At 39.1% G+C, this 22,879-nt stretch overlaps 1 protein-coding gene across 1 annotated transcript in view; it reads right to left on the reverse strand.

The window, feature by feature from the left end:
- LOC109055817 (glutamate receptor ionotropic, NMDA 2A-like) overlaps positions 1-22,879 on the reverse strand; it is a 123,660-nt gene that overhangs the window by 55,513 nt on the left and 45,268 nt on the right. The gene's annotated exons all lie outside the window — the stretch shown is intronic.

Raw genomic sequence — 22,879 nt, forward strand, 5'->3', positions numbered from 1 at the left:
ATTCCACAGCTTTAACTGGCCCTCTGAGGCACAAAGGACACTATCGTTTTTAGATTCATACACTGAGTTCAAACTTTTCACTCATTTTATGAGTGAGAGGATCGGAAGCTTGTATAAGGAATGTGACAAGCTTTCATTAAGCTTCTCAGTCTTGTGGATGCTATTTTTCCAATCACCATTTTAATGTCAAACCAATTACTGCAGCCTCATAAATGGTAATTGAAAGGTAGCCAATGACTGAATACAGATGTAAGATGAGGCATCTGTCTTTGTGTGCATGTGTGAAAGATGTCTGTAGGAAACAACACTTTGTGAGTCTGTGCATGTTAGAAGGAGAAACATTTCACTTGGTTTTTTCGCTATTTTTGGGAAGCTCGGCTTGACATTGCCAATTTCACACACTGGGGAAACTAAATAGACACTGGTGCTGCAAAGTAAACACAAGATAACTGTGGAGAACACTTCACACATGCATCCATGGCACAAATGAACACAAATCTTCTTTGACCAAAACCGTTATGCTACTTTTCCATGACCAACCATCTGGCCTCCCAGACGACACTCAGCCATGTAAATATCTTCAAACGCCATATCAGATCTTCTGCTGGCCATTGTCAATCTTTTCATTTGATGCCAGCCAAATATAACACATTCATTAAAGCTGCTTCTGATAGACGCAGTGATTATCTTCTGTTTTTGTGACGGATAGTTAATGAAATAAAGGGTCCATGCTGGAGACGCTTGATTGAGTCTTTGCAATAAATGTTCAGTAGTTAGTTGGTGGGCTGGTAATGACAACTTTTTCTGCACCTGTGTCTGCTTTTTCTGAAAGATTTAATAAAATGTTACGTTCTTTGGGTGGAAATATTTGGATCATTTGGTCTTTTGGATGACTGGTACTATAAACAGAACTATAAATATTATTATTAAAAACACATCAAGTGATGATTTTTTAATAACAATAAAAAAGTAGTAGTATTAGTAGCAGTATAATTAGAATTCTTGTAATTTTATTATTATTATTACATTTTTTCAATTATTCTAAGAACAATGTAGGAATTGACTTAGGATCGAATCCTATAGCAAATAAATAGTCATTTTGAAATAGTCTGCTTTCAACAAAAAAGGAAACAACATACCAAACCACAAACCACATACCATTTTTATCTGTCTATCTATCTATCTATCTATCTATCCATCCATCCATCCATCCATCCATCCATCCATCTATATGTATCTGTAGACTATTGACAGAACTAAAAAATAGTAAAAATACAAATACTGTGAACCAAAATTTCACAGAAAATGCATCTGCATGGCATCTATAGAAAATTTCATTTAAAATCAATATTTAAATGACACTGCTGAGGCTCAAATACAAGATTTATGAATCTTGGGTAAATTTAAATACAAAATGTTATTTTTAAACTTTGCATCTAGTTAAACTTGATAAAACAATGGCTTTTGCAATGAAATACTGTTGTGGAACAGTGGCACTGTTATTTGAAGTGGCCCCTGTGAGACTAGACACATTTGCGTAAGTGATGGATGGACGACAAGACAGTCCTAATTTATTTTCACTGCCTCACCTTGGAAAGATTTTAATTATTCCTCAAAGGTTATCATGATGTTATCTTAAAGTGGCACAGTTTTGAGTGGCAATTTCTTTTCAGATCTGGAAATGTCAATGTCACACCCCTGGACTCATTATATTGTGTTTTCCCCTCATGTGTTCCATTCCGTTCCGTTCTCTGTGACTCAGTTTCTGTCTCCCGTGATTGTTGATAAGTTCCCAGGTGTGTCTCTTAGTCCCTCGTTAGCCTGTCTTTATAACCCATGTCCTTTCAGTTTAGTTTTGTCGGGTCTACAAGTCAGTATGTGTGTCTTCCTCCTGTGTTCCATGTTGGATTTACCCCTTAGTTGGATTAATAAAGACACTCTCGATAATTCTCGAGCATATTCCTGGAGCAGGAAGGACGTTCTCTCGAGGACCATACGAGACAGTTCCTACCGCTAGCCGGACAACGCAACCCAAATATGTTACGTCCCCCTCTGTGTCTAGGGGTGACAAGGGGAGTAACATATGCTATTTAAGAAAAAATTGTGTCGGTGAACTTGCAAACAAAATAGTGAGAGAGAGTTGACTATCCGTAATCCCAGCACTCAAACTCATGAAAACGATACAATATTCTATTAAAAACACAAAACAATTGTACAGTGGGGCTAAAGGGTAAGGGAAAATTAGAGATTTAACAATAGGGATAATTCAAAAAGAAAGAATAAGACGCTTGTAGCTTCAGGAGGGGGTTAAGGCCAAAATAACAAACAAAAAAGGGGATGCTAACTGAAAAACAAAGTAATCTAACTTACCTAGCAAACAAAACATCAAAATCAACAACATGTCTCTTCCCTGACTTCCTCACTGTTCCACAAAACCAGGAGAAAAGCATAAGTTGATCAAATAAAAGTGGCACCCACCTCCTTACTGCGTCTGCAGGCAGAAGAATAACCAGAAAAAGAAACACATTTCTAATCACTACAGCCAGTACAACAGGCTGTCTTGAATGATACACTACAGGCCCTTATCACACAATAGCAATCAAATACAACAGGCTTTCTTTAAAGCAGCCCCACTGCTTTAAACCACCACCACTGTGAAAACAGACAAGCCAAACTCTCTCTCCCTCTGGTGTTGTCCGTTCCCTCTGTTTAAATACAAGCTCCTCTCCACAGCTCTGACGAGGAACAGGTGACATCAATTAGGTCTTCTGTGAGAGGACAAGGAGGAACAGAGGAAAACCAACAAAAACTACAACTCCCAACAGAATGTCAAGCATCAATGAAGCACAGTTACATAGAGTTAACACACAGTATTAACAGCAACAATAACATACATCTTAGGATGTAACACCCCCACCCATAAATTTACAGATTACCACCGTAATTTGTAACGATTCATCAAAACATGTACTCACGTACAAAGGGGCAAAGTATCCACAGGTCAACTGTCTGCACTATTTTGTTCTGGACAGTGCGTCTGCAATGACATTTTCGGAACCCTTTTTATGACGAATATCCAAATTGTACTCTTGTACAATAAAGGACCAGCGCATCAAGCGTTGATTTAGAGTTACACATTCGAGATAAGAAGGTCAGGGGATTGTGGTCAGTATAAACTAACACTGGGGTACAACTACCTCCAACATAAACTTCAAAATGTTGCAAAGCCATGAGGAGAGCTAAAGTCTCTTTCTCTATGGTGCTGTAATTCTGCTGACATTTGGAAAGTTTTCTAGAAAAATAACATACTGGGTGGTCCACTCCCAAAAGGATCTTCTTGCAGGAGAACTGCTCCTACTCCAGTTGCACTGGCATCTATTTGCAACTGGAAAGGCAGGGTGAAGTCTGGGGCAGCAAGCACAGGGGCATTACACATAATGTCCTTTGCAGCAGCAAAAGCGTTGGCACACTCCTCACTCCATAGGAATTTCTTAAAGGGACTCAGAAGGTTAGTTAATGGAGAGACTACGGTGGCAAAATTCTCACAAAATCCTCTGTAGTACCCTACCATACCCAAAAATCTACGCAACTCACGTTTATTTATGGGAACTGGAAAGTCCAGGATGGCTAACACTTTAGCCTCCACCGGGCAAACTTGACCATGGCCAACTTTCTTACCCAAGTATGTAACAATGGCTTTTGCAAAGTCACATTTTGCCAAATTCAACGTCAACGAAGCTTCAGCCAAACGACTAAAAAACCTCAGTAAGTGTCTCTAGATGGTTTTTCCCATGTATCTGAAAAGATCACTACATCATCCAGATAAGCTTCACAGTTGGCTACTCCAGATAACACTCTGTGCATAAGCCGCTGGAAGGTGGCTGGTGCGTTTCGCATCCCGAAGGCCATTACAGAATATTGCAGGAAGTTATCTGGAGTCACGAAAGCAGAAATTTCAGAGGCCCGGTCTGTTAGTGGCAGCGCTTTCTATAACGCCAGCCTGAACTCCGAGTGCAGAGCATTGTCATCCGAAGATGGTCCTCGGGAGGAATTTGCCGCATTCATGGAGTGGACTCTGGCGAGAAACAGGTCACATCTCACCGTCTGCCCGATGGAGGATCTCGCCAGGTCCACTCCAGACCCAGAGCCCAGCCCACCATCTCCCAGATGTGCGGAGCGCATGCCCAAGCCCACTGATGATGGAGAGCCAGAGCCCAACCTGTCAGACCAGGTTCAAGAGCCGACTACAGTGCCCATTGCAAGGGAGAGAGCCGCGGACGGTGTGATGGCAGAGTGGAGCTCCGCCCCTGCATCGCGGCTGAGGGTGAGTGGACTATGGAGTCCCAAAAGTTCCAAAATGAGGAGTATCTTATAGACTGGGAATCTGAACTGGAGGTTGAACTGCCCCCTCTCCTCTCTCCGACGTCTCCACTGGTCCCATCCAGCCCTCCTTCATCCTTGGTTTCCTCGTCCAGCCCTGAGGTGCCTGGACCTGAGTTAAGCCCAGGACGGGCTCCTGATCCCCAGTTAAGCCCAGTGTCGGCTCCAGCCCCAGGACTCCACCTCGGCCCGTTGACCCGTCGGCTCCACCATGGCTCCTAGCTCCCTCCTGTCCGCCATGGCCCGGCAGTCCACAAGCTCTGCCTGGCTCCCTCGTCCCTCCGGCACTGCCTTGGTCTGGCGTCGACTATCCTGCGCCTCAGGACTCCACTCCTCTGGCTTCGCCTTGTCCCTCCATCACTCTGACTCCGTCAGGCTCCTTCATCCCCTAGGCTCCACCTCAGTCCTCTGTCGCTCTGGCTCCACTGCGGCCTCCCGGATCCACATCTCCGCGTCGGTCGCCGGTGCCATCAGTTCCACCTCCGGATCCTCCCCGTCACCCTGGCTCTTCGGCTCTCAGTCTCCACCTCGGGCTCCTCCTCCGCCGCCGTAGGTTGGCCCCCTGGAGTCGGCAGCATTCCTCCTCCATGGCTCCTCCCACCGTCGGCTCCATCTTGGGCTGTTATGCCTGTGGCCTGGGTCCTGCTGGGCTCCTCCTTCTCCAGGTCCCTCCTGTCTCCTCCCTGGTTCCTCCCTCTGTCGTCTCCTCCCTGGCTCCTTCCTCTGTGGTCTTTGTCTGCTGGCCCCCTCCCGGGAGTCTGTCCTCCACTGGAACCTCCTCCCAAGTTCGCACCCATGCCTCCCTCTGTTGTTTCTACAGGGCGAGGTCGCACCTTCCGGGAGGGGGGGAGTAATGTCACATCCCTGGACTCATTATGTTGTGTTTTCCCCTCATGTGTTCCATTCCCCATGTTCTCTGTGACCCAGTTTCTGTCTCCCGTGATTGTTGATTAGTTCCCAGATGTGTCTCCTTAGTTCCCAGGTGTGTCTCCTTAGTCCCTCGTTAGCCTGTCTTTATAACCCATGTCCATTCAGTTTAGTTTTGTCAGGTCTACAAGTCAGTACGTGTGTCTTCCTCCTGTGTTCCATGTTGGATTTACTAGAGTTCAAAGGTACAGCGCGCACATCCAAAACCATAAAAACTGGGTGCTGGGCAGACAAACAGTTGCAAAGGTAAACAATGAGTCCGCACACCAGAAAATGCTCCTAGCAATTTTAATGATAGCTCACCACGTGTAACGTTTCGGGCCCAAGCCCTTCATCAGACATGTTGGATTTACCCCTTAGTTGGATTAATAAAGACACTCTCGATTATTCTCGACTCTGTGTTCCTTCCGGCACAACAGTGTGACAGTCAATCAATATGGAGCAGATTATATTATATTTATGGAATAATGGCATAACAATTACTCAGCTTGAGCTGCCCGCTCCCCACAGTTGTCCGTCAACTCTTGAAGTGCAGGGTTAAGAAAATATGACCCTCATAATAATGGGTCTATTGGGTGCAGTGTGTGTGGGGTGCATGTAGACTGAGCAGAGTGAGCACTCGTTGACCTCATTCTGCAGATGAACTCAGGAGATGATGGAAAGAGAGGGAGGAAGTAATTGTTTCATGTTAAAAACAATGTGGTCTCTTTCTGCAACAAGGATGAAACCAATAATTATAAAGTTTCTTTTGGAAGACTGATTTGGTAACTGAGTAAAAATAAGATATTTTATATATCAGCACAGTTCGTTGTGTACAAATATATTCATGTGATGTGAAACATTATATTATATAATATTATTTTAGATGATATTATATTAAATTTAGCATACTATAATTGTATAATAATTTGAATATAAATAATAGCAACAACTGCAGCATGAAAAGTATGATTCATAAAGTACATTTATAAAGATTTTACATTGTTGCCTAAATGTAATTTCACAGCCAAGCACCGAGTGTGACATGAAAAGCATGTGTAATCAGCTTCAGAGGTGTGAAAGAAGATTTGTGTGCATTTGACTGGAGCGTAGCAATACTAGTTTCTAATTTTCCACCCGCTTTCCTGAGAATCTGCACCATCCCTGTCTGCTGCTGAGCTTTCTCAATGCCATTTTCGTCATATAACAGGATGTCATTATAATCCAGAGGTGATAAAGCTATATTGTTTGCTCAGAAATAGTGCTTTATCTTATTTCAAAGCAGATCTTAAAAAACAAGATTTGGAGTGGAGATATTTCTCAAAAGACATTGCTTAAGATCTTAAGACCTTCTGAAGATCTTTGTTGACTCCTTTATTGAAGGTGATACTGGGGTTTACCATCAATCATTCTGCACATTTTTCATCTCTTAAAGCCTTGCACTAGTGTTTTTTCTAATTGTGGTGCAAACAAATCTTAATTGCGAGCCCCAAGCTTCACTGCGCCACATCAAAAAAACAATCTAAAAGCAGCCGACAAACTTGACAGACCGAATGTGTTATTTCTGAGAAAACCAAATGCAATGAATCACATCAATAACCGCTAAGAGCATCTGAGGTGCTTTTTTGGCATCTCAACAGCGTGAGCTCTCAGACACATTAGAGGCATTTAGAGATCTCTGTTCAGAAACAATGGCTAAGATATTCAAATTACAGCATATAGCAGCAAGAACAAGTGGCCACAATTTCTCTAAAGCCCTGTTTGATGGACCTGTTATCCTGATTAGACCTCCAATACGAGGAGACATGATCCACCAATATAGGTTGGCATCAACAAATGAACAAGCAACGAGAGCGCATGTATATAATCTACAGTAACTATACCATTTTGTATGTGAGTGAGTGTGTGGATAATCTGAAGCGCTTCAGAGGGCCGCCTCAGGGGTGGCTGGTGTTATCCCCACAGCTCATGTCATTGCCAGCAGCGAAGCAAACACGGCACAGTTAGTCTAATAACAGAAGAGCCACACAGCGCTAACGCAATCCCAGCGCCCAGCCTGGCTCCACTTCGTTAAATTGTGACTTTGTAAACTCTATAAATTGTCAATTCAGTTTTGATGGTGTGGTATGCCACAACGTAGCATAATGGTGTTGCTGCTAATGCCAGTTTTTTGCACCGTTTTTCAAAGGCTCGGTCTCAAGAGCTGCTTCATGAGCTAATTTTTAGTGTGCCACAGAGCTCTTAGTGAATAAAGCAAATGAGTGGAGCCAAAGAAAGAAAGAGAGAGAAAAAGCAAGGCTGGTATACACAGAGCAGTACTGTAGTTAAAGAGACAGAACTGAACTTCACCATCTGTCCTACCTATGCTAAAGAAATTCTGTTCCAAATATGAAACTGCAGGGCTTCCAGCATTTTTGACAAAAAATAATTTCTGTGACTTGTCCTGCCGTTCATGATTACTGCATAAGTACTGTATTTTTTAAATCAATAAATGGAATGAAAGTGCTTACATAATTATACTTATTTGTGTACAAAAGCCAGAGATAAAGGCTAGAGATTTAAATTCAGCTCAGTGGAGGATTTGGCTTTAACAGACAAATTTACATTCAATGTAAAGTTCTATAACTATTAATTCCTTTTATTAATTTAATATCTTTTACCAATTTTAAAGGTCTAGAACTCATAATTTTTTAACTAATTGAATTGTGAGGTTTTTCATAACAGTGGAAACCATGAAACAATTTGTCCTGGCTTTAGAAAGTTGGAGAATAATACAGTATTTTAATAATAATGCAGTATTACAGTTGTTCTCAGACTTTTTGACTCCAAGGCCCTAATCAGTATACAAAGGCCCCGTGATTTTTTTTTAGTTATTTGTGATTCACTGGATAAGGATTAAGAATTTTTAAGATTTAAAAAAAAAAAATTATTATTATATTTTTATTCTTTACAGTTTTTACCTGATTAAATATTTGAGAGCTTTGCATTAGAAAAATTTACATTCATTATAAAGATCAGGGGTAACACTTTATTTTAGGGTCTCTTAACTAGTTGCTTATTAGCATGCATATTACTAGAATATTAGCCATTTATTAGAACTAATTAAGCGCAAATGAATGCTTTATTCTACATGACCTTATTCTACATCCCTAATCCTACCCAATTCCTAAACTTAACAACTATCTTGCTTACTATTAATAAACAGCAAATTAGGAATTTATTGAGGGAAAAGTCGTAGTTAATAGTGAATAAGTGTTCCCTATTCTAAAGTGTTACCGATCACAGTTATAAGATTTTAGTAATTTACATGAATTTAATTAGACCTTATCAAGGTCTAGAAATCACACTTTTAAAATCAGGCTACATATATCAAGGTTAATATATAAATATTTGTTATTCAATATTTTAATATGAATTAAAATCAATATATTTTATATTTGTTGTTGTTTTAGCTCATTTTAATACTTGTTTTGCCTCGTTTTAAATCTTGAGGCCCCCTTAAAAGTTTGCTGGGCCCCCTAACTTTTTCATTTAATAAATCAAAACAGAGACATTTCACTGGCAGTATGGTACACTGACGCTCATCACAAAAAAAAGGTGGTGGTGGTGGTGGGGTGGGGTTCATAAACCAAATCTGTGATGCGCTTAAGAACACAAAAGTTCAAGCACACACATTTGTTTTTCTATTATTATTGGGAATTTCCACATTGATTTCAGTTTATACTGAACTAATGACATGGGTGATACTGAAAGTTTAAATGAGATTTAGCTTCATTTTGGAGAGAGGAAAAAAGCTATTTCCAGATTCATAGTTCGAATTAAGCTGAATAAAAATGAATTATGCTAAAAAAAAATAAAAAAAAACCCTGGTGCATCAGCTCCTTGTCACTGTGTTTATTTTAACCAAAATCAGTGTAGTAATCAGGTGGAAACCACTGACTGGTTGGTAAATTCTTCACTTCACTTTCTTCAAATCCCCTACAGACTGAATATTTACCCTCCCTGTGATTTGGAATCTCACTAAATTCCTTGTGAATCCACTTTGCAGGGCACTTTAAGGTGAACATACCCAGAGACAGAGCACTGCACTGCAGCACCACCGTCACTAGTTACACAACTCCACAGGATCACAGTGTTTCTATCTGCTTTCCATTCATTCAGTGCCTTTTTCTTTCCTTATTCTCTCCTTTCATCATCTGTCTGCTTCTCTTTTTTTACTTCTTTCAGTTCCCTCTCTCTGGGCTCTGCCTGAGTGTCCTTCCTAAACCCACCTTATCAGCACATGTGATTGATGAAAAAGGGGAACGTGTGCAGAAATTCAATTATACTGACATGCTGGTGACAGAGAGTGAGATGGGGGGGGCACGGAGAAAGAGAAACAGAGAAAGAAAGAAAACACAGCACCGCAGTGAAATGCCACTCACCGAAGTCCAATTAGCTCTCCTGTGAACAAAAGACGTGATTATTTTCTTTACGATTACGTCTGAAAAAACTTGCGATAAAAAGGTTCATCGTTTTGGTTCATCACTTTGTGTCACAACTGGGAGAGAAGCATTATTTATGATCCTATTGGAACGGATTCTTTTGAATATTTAATGAAAGTCCTTCTCGATGGTTCAGCAAAAAAGCGAGGGGGAAAGATAGAAAAGATTGGTGGAGGTATAATGAAGAGGGTCTGTAAACCCCTGGATGCTGCGCTCTGAGTAATGACTATGCCACTGTTTCATGAAGTGTTCATTACATAACTGTCATGTGCTTCTCAAAAACAGATTTTGCAGAATGCTCCCACAGCCTTAGGGGCATGTGACTGACAGCTGCCTTAGACAATAAGGTGTTCACCTCACATTACAAGTGAAACACAGTTTACTAACCACATTACCAATGACAAAAACCAGTTTAAGCCAAAGACTGACAAACCGTCAATGGTTCTGTGTTTTAGCAACGCAATCTACTCTGACCTCCAAAGGAAAAATGAAGTAACCAAGGACAAACACATAGTTTTTAGAATGATTTGATATTAATTTTCACATGTTTTCCATGCTCACCCAGAGAGATCCTTCATTAACTCCCAATCCCATTTCTGAATAAGACCTGATCTTTGTTGGAAACTGTCAGGAGATCATTAGAGAACACAGGTTATATTTTACCTCAAACAAGTGACGGTAATAAATGAATGATCACAGTGGCTTCCTCTTACAGCAACCCCCCAAAAACACTTAGACTGAGCCTGCACTTTAAACATCCCAAGCTCAATTAATTAATCTAAGATGGGGGTTTTTATACACCATACAATAATTAGGAAAAATGGTTAGGTCATATGGATGATCAGCTACTGTCTCATTGATATGTTCGAAAAGTGAGGCAACGAGGCAAAATATGTTCTTTGGTGTGAGAAAGAGTTTAAAAATAGCAGACGGCTCAAGTTTGTTCATGTACATGCTCACTGAGCTTGCATTCACAACTGTCTTTTTGTTACTGCTGCTGTTTTTCTGTCAGGACTTTATAACAAGCACCAAAACCCCACAGGGGCAAGCTGACAAAGGCAGATAAACTTTCTCCGAGCACAGATAGTCTCACTCTCTGTCTCTCTCTGTGGGCACTGCCCCACTCCTGTCAGAAAATTCCTCAGGACGTTCCCTTCAGAGTCCTTTATGTTCACATCATCAGATTACTAATCACATTACAAGTGCTGTCATTCTGAGAAGAGCTGCATGTTTGCACTCTATTTGACTTGTTTGTCCAATCTTTACATGTCATGATCTGTGACGCAGCCAGTCAAGGAAGATGATGATCCACAAAGCATACAGGCGTTCAGAGAGGCCAGTGTCACGACGGCTGGTAATCATCAGATGTGGCAGGGTATGTAACAGAGAGCAGGCATCTTTTTTTTCTGAAATGACCTGATGACTCAATACAAAGCATCATATGGCAGAATGGCAACGTCAAAAATTTCCTGCTGATTTTAATACAGATGCAATGGAGCTTTCATAAATGATTTGTTTTATTTGTGTTCAAAAGCACTTAAGAAGCACAGCAGGCAGGTATATAAAAATGCTGTCATTATTAAGGCCATGTGTACACCAAAGCGTTTTTTCTCGAGGATAACGAATTTTGTCAATTGTTTTCAATTTTTGACACCAGGAGCATGCTGAGCATCTTTTTCACACTGAGAGCTCGGGTGTTTTTTCTTGACGCCGAGAGATGAAGAACACATCGCTCATCACTGTCACTTTTTAGTCAGCTGACCAATCACAGTGGAGGAGGGGCTGGACTAATTCCACACCGACCAACCATTACACTGTGCTTGTACAACAACAGAACAACAATGGAGAAGTTGCTTGTCTCCAAGTATTCATACCTGTACCAGATGGAATTGCCGGACTTCCACAATATAATTATGAAAAATAATGCTTAGAGAAAAATTTTACTGAAAAAAATGCTGAGCTCTTATGCTCTCACAGCTGGGTGTTTTCAGCTGGCTAACAACGCTTCGGTGTTCTTTCTAAAGACTTTCTTTTGCCCATGGAACATAAAAGGAAATGTTAAGCAGAATATCCATGCTCCTCTTTTCTTTAATGGTGACCAAAGCTGTAAAGCAAGATTTTCTTTTAGGAATGACTTTTAGAGATTTTAGACTGTTCCAATGTTTATTAATATTTTGAACTAGCTTTTAATGTCATATTTGCATTTTTCATTATAATTAAAGTGTACGTTTTAGTAATTTTGTTCAATGCGTTTGCTATTTTATTAGATTGTTATATTTTTTATTTAGCTGAAATATATTTTATTTCATGTTTAGTAATTTTAGTAATTCGTCTTGTTTTGCTTCAGTTAGTTGCCAAAGCAAAATTTCTAAATTCCATTGAAGTTTTAAGTTTTTCATCTAACATTTAACTAAATTTCAGCTTTATTTCAATTAACAAAATGATTGTTAATACTTTTATTAAGTCTCAGTTAACAATAACAACACTTGTCTGTTACTAGACAAATTAATAATAGCTTTGTTAATAGACAAAGCTATTACATTGTTCAGAATGTCTTGGAATATAGCATGAGTCATGAATTACTTTTTATTCTTTTATAGTGCTTTTTTATCCTTGTTGGAACCCATTCACTTGGAATTGGCATTTAATCACATCCAAAAGGAGCCAAATAATTAACGTTACAGCTTTACATCAATTGTCTTCTGCAGTTTTCTTTGTCATTTTTCCTTAGCTTGCATTCATTTATTCAGTAGACAGAGAGCACACACATCTAGACTAAATCAGATTATGTATACAGCAGCTCTGGGCAGGGCCCGAGTGTTGGAATAGAGAGATGTTCTGCCCTGTGGTTTGTGCTGTGTCCATTTGCACTGCAGAAAAACTTCAGCTGCAAACATCACCAACTTTTTAAAACCATTAAAGTAGATGCCATACTTCAAAACAAAAGCCAAACAGGATGAGGAAAAACACTGTTCCCTCTTTCCTCACATGGCAGGTGCTGGGGGAACACGACCAGCCCGTGTTAAGTGCTCCCATTTCATTTTGATTGGCTGCCAGCAAACAGTACAGAGTAACTGGCACTTGTTATACTTCAGCAGACAAACGGCACTCCTGGGAGATGTCAGTCAGGCACGCTCGAGGCTGTGACGTAACCACCCAGAGCTACTGAACCCGAAACCAAGCAGCTCACCGAAATTGTTCACACACTCCCATACGCATAGATGTACACACACACAAAAAAAACGCCCCACTTCAGCGGCAGATTAATATATCGTAGAATGTCAAGTAGACTTTATCAGTGATCTTCCTCCAGCAAATACACACACTTATAAAGAAGTTCTTGAATCGCAGGATCCAATAAAATACAGTCACATCAAGTACAAAGAGTCATCATACACTGAGAAATATCTGGTGTAGAAAAAAAAATCACTCAGAAAGTCAATTTCACAAACAATTACAAAGAACTGGCAAGTACTGTTGAAATAAATGTGAAATTTTTAAGTAGAACTGAAGGAAAAAAAACTGTTTTACAGTTTTATTTTTAGTTAATTTAGTACTTCAACTTATTTTATTTCAGTTAAACATTATATTGTTTTATTTCCAACATTTACTTTTGTTTATTTTTTCATTAATAATTATTTAATTTCAGCTTCATACCAGTTATCTTTAATAGTTTTAGTTTACAATAACTACACTCAATTAAATAGAGATTCTTCTCAGTGTCCTGCTTCTCAGCTGTTCTTCTGTGGGAAAAGAACACTGAATGATGCGCAGATTTGCCATTATACCACGTCAAAGATTTCAATACAAACTCAATAATTTCTCTTCACAATTGTAATGAGAACAAATTACGTAAGCAAGGCTATTGAAGTATATATTTTATAGCTCAGTTTTATAAACAGTTTGAGTATATTTGTGTTTCTATTAAGGTATTTTAGGAGAAACATCTGCGAGCAAGTGATCCATTGAACTCCATAAGAACACAAGAACTCTTTAATATCACAATTGATTCTCAATTATGCAATGAAACGGAGAGCAAATAGAGCCTTTTGCGTAAGTGTCCTGCTTCACAGCTTTCTCAAAATCTCTCCACAAAAGATGCTAATAATCTCACTCATTATATCCCATCATCATTGTCAGGAGACTCTGGCTAAACAGAAAAAACGATGAAAATGAAACTGCTGCAGAGACTCGCAATTCTCTCCTTGACAGTCATTGTGCGAGAATTGTATTTCTTTCTATTGGAGTTTACAAAAATTGAAAAAAAAAAATATTAGGTGACTTTAAACTCAATTCTGAAGAAGTGAGACAATAAAAATGGGAAAATGTAGTTTGCGCTGTTCAGACAAATCAGGCAAAAACAGCTTTGTGTAAACAGCTCAGCCTGGCGCATCTGTCTTAGTATAGCCATGTGTTCACCATTAGATTTCCTCTGCTACACACAGACAAACTCCTTCTGTAACCATGGCAAAAGTTTTTGTGAACTTTCCTAAGGACAAGAATAAACAGCCAAAGTGTCACAATTGACCGGCCCTCTATTGACTCTGTGGCTCATTTTCCGCCGGCTGCCCACTCTCTGTGTACTCATCAGCTTGACTGACAGGATGTCTGGTTCTCTCTCAACCAATCAGCGTCTGTGCCGGAGCAGACGTTTGGTCTGCTCAGACAGCACCTGAGGGTAATCTGATGTCAGAGACGTGCTGGGACCAAAAAACAGCTTGGGACATGTCGGTCCAATGTTAACTATTGCATGCTCTATCATTTCCTTCACATACTGTACAGTATTGAATTCCACTGTATTTTGCGGTCATTTTTACATTTCAAACACAGAACAAAAATGTCACTGAACTTTCATCATTCACCATTATGAAATGGGATTTATTGTACTGAACGGGTACATTCGGACAGTTCACGTAAATGAACAGGTTTAAAAAAAAAGATTCAGGAATTAATAAAAAAAGAGTCCACATGCAGAAAATGCTTTGTTGAACATTTAATGATACTGCTGCTCACCACTATTTATTATTTTTTTCACACCAAATAAATAAATAAATAATATACACCACAGTTTGGGGTCGTTAGGATTTTTTAATGTTTTTGTAAAAAGGTCACTTATGCTTAAGGATCTTTATTTAATTTCTGCATTTACTTGATTAAAAATACAGTAATTAAATATTATTGCAATTTACAATTTATATTTATTTGATTATTAGAATTAGAATTGTCTTTTGAAACATTATAAGTTTTTTTAAGATCGCTTTTGAGCAATGTAATACATCCTTGCTGAATAAAAGTAGTAATTCCTTCATAAAAAAAAAAAAAATCTTACTAACCAAAACACAGTAGTGTTTATTTAAAAGGTTATTAGCATCAACATAATTAAAAGTAGTTTAGGTAGCTACTTCTAAAGAAGTACTTTTACTGTAGTCTACCTGCTTTTTTATTATAATTTAATTGTAGCATGCCAAGATAGTTTGTTGCTATGTATGACTATCATTAGTATTATTAACAGAGTATTATTCACCGTCATCAGAGAATGTAAGCGTTGAATTTGAAACATGGAAAAATCTTCTTGCATCCATTAAACAGATGCTGTTGACGGACAAATTTTACTCTGGTTTCAGAGACTGTATTAATGATGCCTAAAAGTAGAACCTCCAATTTCAGACCTACTTCATAATTAAAGTCATATTTTTTTTACTGCAGCCTGGTGTTTTTACCAGTCTAATTGGACAAGAATCAACACAGTCGATACTATGTCAGACTAAAAACAGCATGACCTTTAAAAAAGATGAAAAAGGCCTCTACATATTAACATTATAAGACTTCTCTAAATCCATGAGTATTTGCAAATTCATCTGGAAATGTCTTTACTCTGATGCTTGTGAAATACAGCAATCTGACATCTGTGCATCGCTCATAAAATTCATCGAATCAAAGGTCTGCTACAAACGGCCCCCTCTGGCATTAAACGTGAGGGCATGAGCAGAGAAATATATAAACATTTAGTAACAGTAAATTAAAATGCTTATATAAGGCAGTGTGAGCCATCTGTGATCTGCACTGAAGGAGGGAAGTGTAACTGGGTCAGCCGCGCCGTCCTGTCCTCTATAGCACTTTAGCTTGCGGCTGAGAGCCAGCACAACTTTAATGTACAGGTGAAAGCGAAATGCTTTCCGTGTGCACTAAGATCTTCGTCATCGCCCAAATACTGGGGCTAAAGTGCACTAAAACACTAAAAAAGCACTAAAAAATGAAAACAGCCAATTAACATTACAAGTAAAAACAAGTCACCATTACGCTGAAATGGCAAGACAAATAATACATAGCTTTATTACCTTTTAATGTTTTTTCTCATTTGCTTAATTCACATCAAAAGGCTGAGGAGAACACAGCAAAAGTTGCTGACCTACTTTCACTCCTTTAAAGTTTCCAATCCCCCTTTTAAGAGGGCCATGGAACGGTACGCTGGTAAAGCTCTCGCTGCATGGGAACAGAGGAGGAGCAGCAGGCTCAGGATGTTTTTTAAGAGCTGTGCTCCACAGAGAGGGCTGACCAGCTCACACAGAGATCAGATGCCCGGTCTCACCAAAACTCCCAATATCCCAGTCACCCTCCACACTCACTCACACACATAATTATCTGTAGTCAGTTTGTTGTCACTCCTGGGAAGGAGGCAGCAGGAATGAGATGGAAAAAAATCTGTTTCAAAACCTAGTGAGCTGTCTCCTTAGGCCTGGGACACACTGGACGATTTTCAAATCTAAACTGATTTTAAAACTGTGGGAGTCTACAGAGACCGTTTCAACTCAGATGCACCCCTACTTAAAGGCATCGTAAACATGCTTGTGATGCAAAGGCTTTTCTAAAAGGTACGGTAGGTAGCACATTTGTGAGATACCTCATTTAATGCACTGAGAGTAATAGAAAATGCATTACAATAAGAGAAACAATAAATCCAGGATGGAAGATAAAGCAATATGAATGTTGCTAAATTCTCAAATCCTTCAGTATAAATCATTCAATAGTGAAAAAATATCCATAATAATTCAATAATTTCAAATATACAATGCTATTCTAAAGTTTGAGGTCAGTAACACATTAATTCATACTTTTATTTAGCAAGGATCCATTAAATTGATCTGATGTGAAAGTACACACTTTGGCTTTGTTACAAAAAAAATGTTCTTTGGAATTTCTGTTCATCAGAAAATGTACCACAGATTTCACAAAAATATTAAGCATCACAACTGTTTTCAACATTGATTATAACAGGAAATGTTTCTTGAACAGCAAATAAGGGACCAAGAATCACTTCCAAAACATCACATCACACTATAAATTAGTAATGGTTGCTGAAAATTCTGCTTTGCCATTACAGGAATTTTAAATTCTATTAAGCATTGAATTCTATTAATATATTTTATTAATAATAAGTTATTAATATATTTTAAAGTACAATATTTATTATTTTTATATATTTAAAAACACATTAAAATATCAAACAGATATTTTAAATTATACTAATTCACAAGTTTGCACGGACTGCACAAATAGTAAGCATATTGAGGATCCATTCAGTTAGGATGCTTCCTCAGAAGGCAGCTGTTCATGCAGGCAGAAGGCAGCGACGCGGTGCACTAGATTTTGGAACAGAGCCAGAGCCAGAAAAGTCAGAGAATATGACAAATATGAAAAAAAAAACCTTTCCCTTAAAAATTGTTCAAATTTGACATTATTATCAGCTATAATATACCAAAATGCTGCCTCTCTGAAGGCACTGTTTATGTAGGTAATGGGCAGCAAAGCATCACACTAGGGTTTGGAATAGAGCCAGAGACAATGGAGATAAGAGACAGAGAGAAGAAGAGTGAGCAAGCACACGTGTGTCCTTGTACATTAATGAACATTGTCACTGGATGGGGCTGGCAAACGGAGCTGAACAGACAACATTTGCTTCTCATGACTAAAGGATCTGACACGGCCCTGTGCTACAAGCTCAGCTCCCTGTAATGCTGTGTTAGCAAAGAGATTATCACAGATGCTCGGCACAGCCTATATAAATGATAGCGTGATGCAGGAGAGGGATGGAAAAATAGAAAAACATGCCTCCTAATTTGCAAATGAAAGAAATGAGAGTCAGATATTTATAGCCCAAACAGCCTGAGGAGATCTATGCCACTTTTTTCTGCTATCCACTTTCTTTTTTGCTGGCCATTGGCATCTAAAACTCACGTCTAACATTTCTTGATAGGTACAAACTTGCAGTACACCCATGGAGACCCACTCTGACCTCACAACAGAAGTTTTGGCCGTGGTGTCGGACGCTTCTGTCTCGCTGAGCAGTCCTGGCATAAGCGAGCTGGCAGAAACAACATCCACAACAACAGGCATGACAACAGGAGACAGGGCTCACCCTGAGTCAACTCCATGACATAAACCCCCACACAAAGCATGCAATTAAAGGTGAACTTCTAAGGGGACATGTCCAGCGCTCTGCTATGTAATGCATCAGACACTGGCCGAGGGGGTTGTGAGTCACACAGGCACCACGCAGTCAGCAGAGCGTGCATGTACATGGCACAGATCAGGGATCAGTTAAGATCTCATAGCTACAGTAACATGCAAACACAGAGGTTTCTTGGGGTCAAACTATCTGTGTATATATGGAGGATCTGGTTGAATGCTTCAGTCAGTCAATGTTGTATAGAACAAGATACAACATCAATAATAGGAGCATCTTTAATAATGCTGAAGAATCCTCTTGCAAAAAAAACACCAAATAAAACAAAAAAAAACCCCCACACACAAACAAATTAAATCGATTATGTCTGTTGCTAACAAAGCATAAATGAATATAAAATGTAGACTGCTGCATTAAATTAAGATTTGCTCATGTTGAACCGTATTTCATTTTAGGCGTTCTTACAGTGTTGCGCATTATAACCAATTACACACGATTCTGTTAAGCTTAAGAATGCAGTGGTTAATCAGAGACGTTCAGATGAGTCATTGCTGAAACTCATCAGCTTTGCTGAATGCGTGCACGTTCGATGATTGAATTCCGCAAATTCTCTCATCATAAACAACAAAGTGCAGATGTATGTACAATGCAAGTAAGGGATTTATTTCGCAATGTAGACAGTTGTTGGTTCACCCTCCGCCTATAATATCAGGAGTGTATAAAGTACGGCCCGTGGATGAATTTCAAATTTCAAACAGCTTGTCTATTAACATGTATTATTTGTGGCCCGCCATGCATAATTGACCAATTACACCGTTTCACAATGTCAACACAAGGTGACAGCAATAGATTTTAGGCAAGATGTAGCAGTAAAGCTTGTTAGGGTTTGCAGTTAACCAGTTAGGTGAGAGGCTATCTGCTGGTCATAGGTGAAACCGGGACTGCTATGTGAGGCAATGAGAAGTGTTGGGACGGCAAATAGACAAGGCCTTCTAGGGGCGCTTTATCCTGCCCCTCAGCAAGTCCCCTGCTATCAGTGCTGTCAAATGTGTGAATGTGTGTGTGAATGTGTACATGTGTGTTAGTCAGCTACAGCAATCAAAACCAGCCCTGAATGCAACTCGCATACAACCTGACAGCATAGGGAGACAGAGAGAATATGAATCAGTCAGAGACTTGACACGCACAATATTTCAGTCAATCTTATGCCACCTGTTCCTGTGGTTTTACCTCATTACTGCATATTGTTTAGCCTGCCAAATGCTCCTTCCCCTCAACCGCACACTTCTTCTTGAGTCAGGCCTCTGTAATGCCATCAAAATGCTGTTCCTTCTCTCTTTCTCACACACACATCCTCACACTCTCTCACTAGAACCCTTTCAAACACTCTACTGGTGTTTGAACCTTTTAAAATAATAAAGATGATATCAACAAGTATTGCTTAAAAGCCACAAAATCAGAGTTCCCTCAGGAATTCCTGTGGATTTTTCCTCAACACTTCCTTTCATTTGACAGCACAACATCCTGTATGACTGGGTAAGGTGATGGTAAGTGACAGGGCTTCCTATAAAACAGGAGAGCACACAGACTGGAGGTCCAGAGCGGGTTGATTATTAGAGTGGGGAGCTGTACAGAATGTGACGTCACTTACTGTATACATGTTTCTCTACCCCTGTCTCACAAGAATACAGAGTAGATTGCTCCTCCGAGGTTTATTTGCAGTTGAGTAGCTTTAGCTTAAGCTGGTAGCTTTGTTTTGAAACATGGCTTGTTTCTAGATAACCTAACATGATTATTAGCTGGTCATTAGAACAGGGCCGGGTTTCCCGATAATGACTGATCTTGGCACTTAAGAGCATTTTTACGATCGTTTGTTATTGTTTCACATGCGTTTCCCAATAATGCACTTAACACAATCGCACGTAGCCGTGCTTTAAGTGCTGCTTAGGAGTCTCTATCTCTTTGTCAAGTGCTAAAATGTCACCTTATAGAATGGCTCGTAATTGTAGTACACGCTCGTTTATTGAAATGTTAACCTAATGCTGCGTTCCTGACAACTAGGATATAATAGCTATTATATTATATTATATTATATTATATTATATTATATTATATTATATTATATTATATTATATTATATTATATTATATTATATTATACCTCATATAAATATATATATATTTTAGCACTATATAATATGTTATCTATATAGAGACGTTATTTCCAGGTCTAATACATTGCTGGTTTCGTGCAAGTCAGCAAGTCATTGACAAGTCGTTGCTAATCTACAGTAGGTCTTATAACTTACTAAAAACTTCCAGTCAGGTGTGTTGGGGCAAATTAAAGCTAAACTCTGCAGGGCATTGGTTCTCTAGGAGCAGGTTTGGACACCATTGTGATAAACAAGTTACTGACATCTTAGTCCAGCTAATACCATCTTAGACCAGCTGGTCAGACTAGTTTTAAAGACAGTTTTTACACAGTGGTTGTGCTCATGCAACTGGTCCAGGTAATGACCATTTAAGAGCAGCTAATGACTTAATCCTAAACCATTGACCAAACGACAAACCATTTTTCAATGTGCATGAGTGTTAGAGAAACATGAAGAACTCAACTGAAAGGGTTTAATAATCAATTACAAACTAACGCACAGTAGATCCAATAGATCTCAGTGGACTATCAGGCAGCTCAGGAGACTTGCTTTCCCTAACAGATTTACAAATAAATAGACTCTGGGGATCAGAGTAATTACCAGGTGAAAGCTTATGAAAGATTTCTAAAATGGCTACACACACACACACACACACACCCATTAATCAATAAAACAGCAGCTTACAGCCAGAGGAAGTGTCTAATACTGACAAATGATGAAAGTGACTCAATTTTACTCCAACTCAACTTCACATTTAAGTTCATAATTCACATCCTGTACTAACATTCACAAGCACTTAGATTCACACTTAATACAGTACAGATTGATTTGCACTTATAGTAATAACACTGGTAAAATGAATCTAACAGGCAGTGAGTCATGTTTACAGATGGATACAGTGCTTTATATTCAACACACCACCTGAGATTTTCTCTGAGGGGTCTGGAAGGTTTGTAAAGCAATGAATCACACTGTCCTGAACACCTGCCCCATTTTCACTCAGGTATTTGAAAGAGCCATTAAAAAAATTAAAGCGCTTTACCACCACGAAAGGCAAAAGAACAAAAACAACAAAAACTAATTTTGACAGCAACATTACTCAAACTCTACAACCGGTATCTTCCGTTCTCTGGAGGAAGCCGGTGTGCATGGCTTTTGGGGTGGCAAGCACTTTCAGGATTTTTTTTTTTTTGAAGAGGTACATGAAATTACAGAGGGTGTGCATGAGAATGAGGGAAAGAGGTTTGGGGTCTCTGTAAACTGAAGATCAATGTGATTTGCTGGAGGGAAGCAGGTGGGGACGAAATTTGGACTTGGAAGGGAGAGATTCTTTCTGGCTTTATCTCACAGAGCATCCGGCCGATGCTGCACAGCTCACTGCATCTTCCAATTACAGTTTCAGCCCAGCGATCACTGCAAACCCCAGTGTGATTTGATCTCTCTGGAAGATCCCTGCAGTTGGGGCCAGCTCATTTGCACCAAAGCTTTCTGGAAAGATGGAAAGGACTTGACTTCGAAGAAGAGTGAGACAATCTCTAGATCCCACCCACATTCACAAGAATGTTGATCAAATTAAATTATCGTTTTCATCTGCCTCGTCCAGCAAGAGAATAAGAGTGTGCACCTGTAAGCTGATTTTCACTAGCCAGTTGGTTTCCAGGCCTGACAGCAGGTTCACACTATACAAAGTAAAAATTAGGGCTGTCAATCGATTCAGATTAAATTAATTATATGATATGCCAGTTAATTTAATATAGCAATATTTTTGCCATCAAAATTACCTTTAAATTGCCTAAAATACTTGAAAATGGCTTTAAAGAGTGTACTATATTGTATAGGTCCATGCTTACATGCATTGTAAAAAGTGATTTTGTATATTTATACTTTAACATATACTTTAGTAAAATGTATTACTTGCCGTTTCTTTGTAAATATTTGTGAAATTGGTAACACTTTAGAATAAGGTTCCATTGTTAGTTAACTACTTTAGTTAACATGAACTAAGCAGTGAAATTTACTAGTGTAGAGCACAATTTTTTTTAAATTGCTGATCACAACAATTACAAACTGATGTCTTTCATTGCTGCATAATGTCTCACTGTTTTCAGCATCTTACGCCATATGGTGTTTCACACTTCAGTCCAGTAGTTGGCAGACATGTATGCATCTTTGGTGTGTGTGTGCAGAAAGATCAGAAGTAGCAGGAGAACATTTCTGTCATCTGGACTGTAGTGTAAAGCGCTTTATGGTATTGATGGCACAATTTTACAGTTAAAATTGCTTAAATATCAGGTTGCTATTTAACTAAAACCAATTGGAATGTTTGGAAAATGATCAGCAAGCCACACTGACTTTTTTTTTGGGGTCACTAATTAAATGTTGATGTAAAATCCCGTCACTGTAGTGATTGCACTCAACCAGATATTCATCAAATTATCTATTTATGTCTAGCGTAAAAAAATTAAAGTCATGGTGGACTTGTTTTGAGGCCTA

Source organism: Cyprinus carpio, chromosome A3 (assembly GCF_018340385.1).
Source record: "Cyprinus carpio isolate SPL01 chromosome A3, ASM1834038v1, whole genome shotgun sequence".
Lineage (NCBI taxonomy): Eukaryota > Metazoa > Chordata > Actinopteri > Cypriniformes > Cyprinidae > Cyprinus > Cyprinus carpio.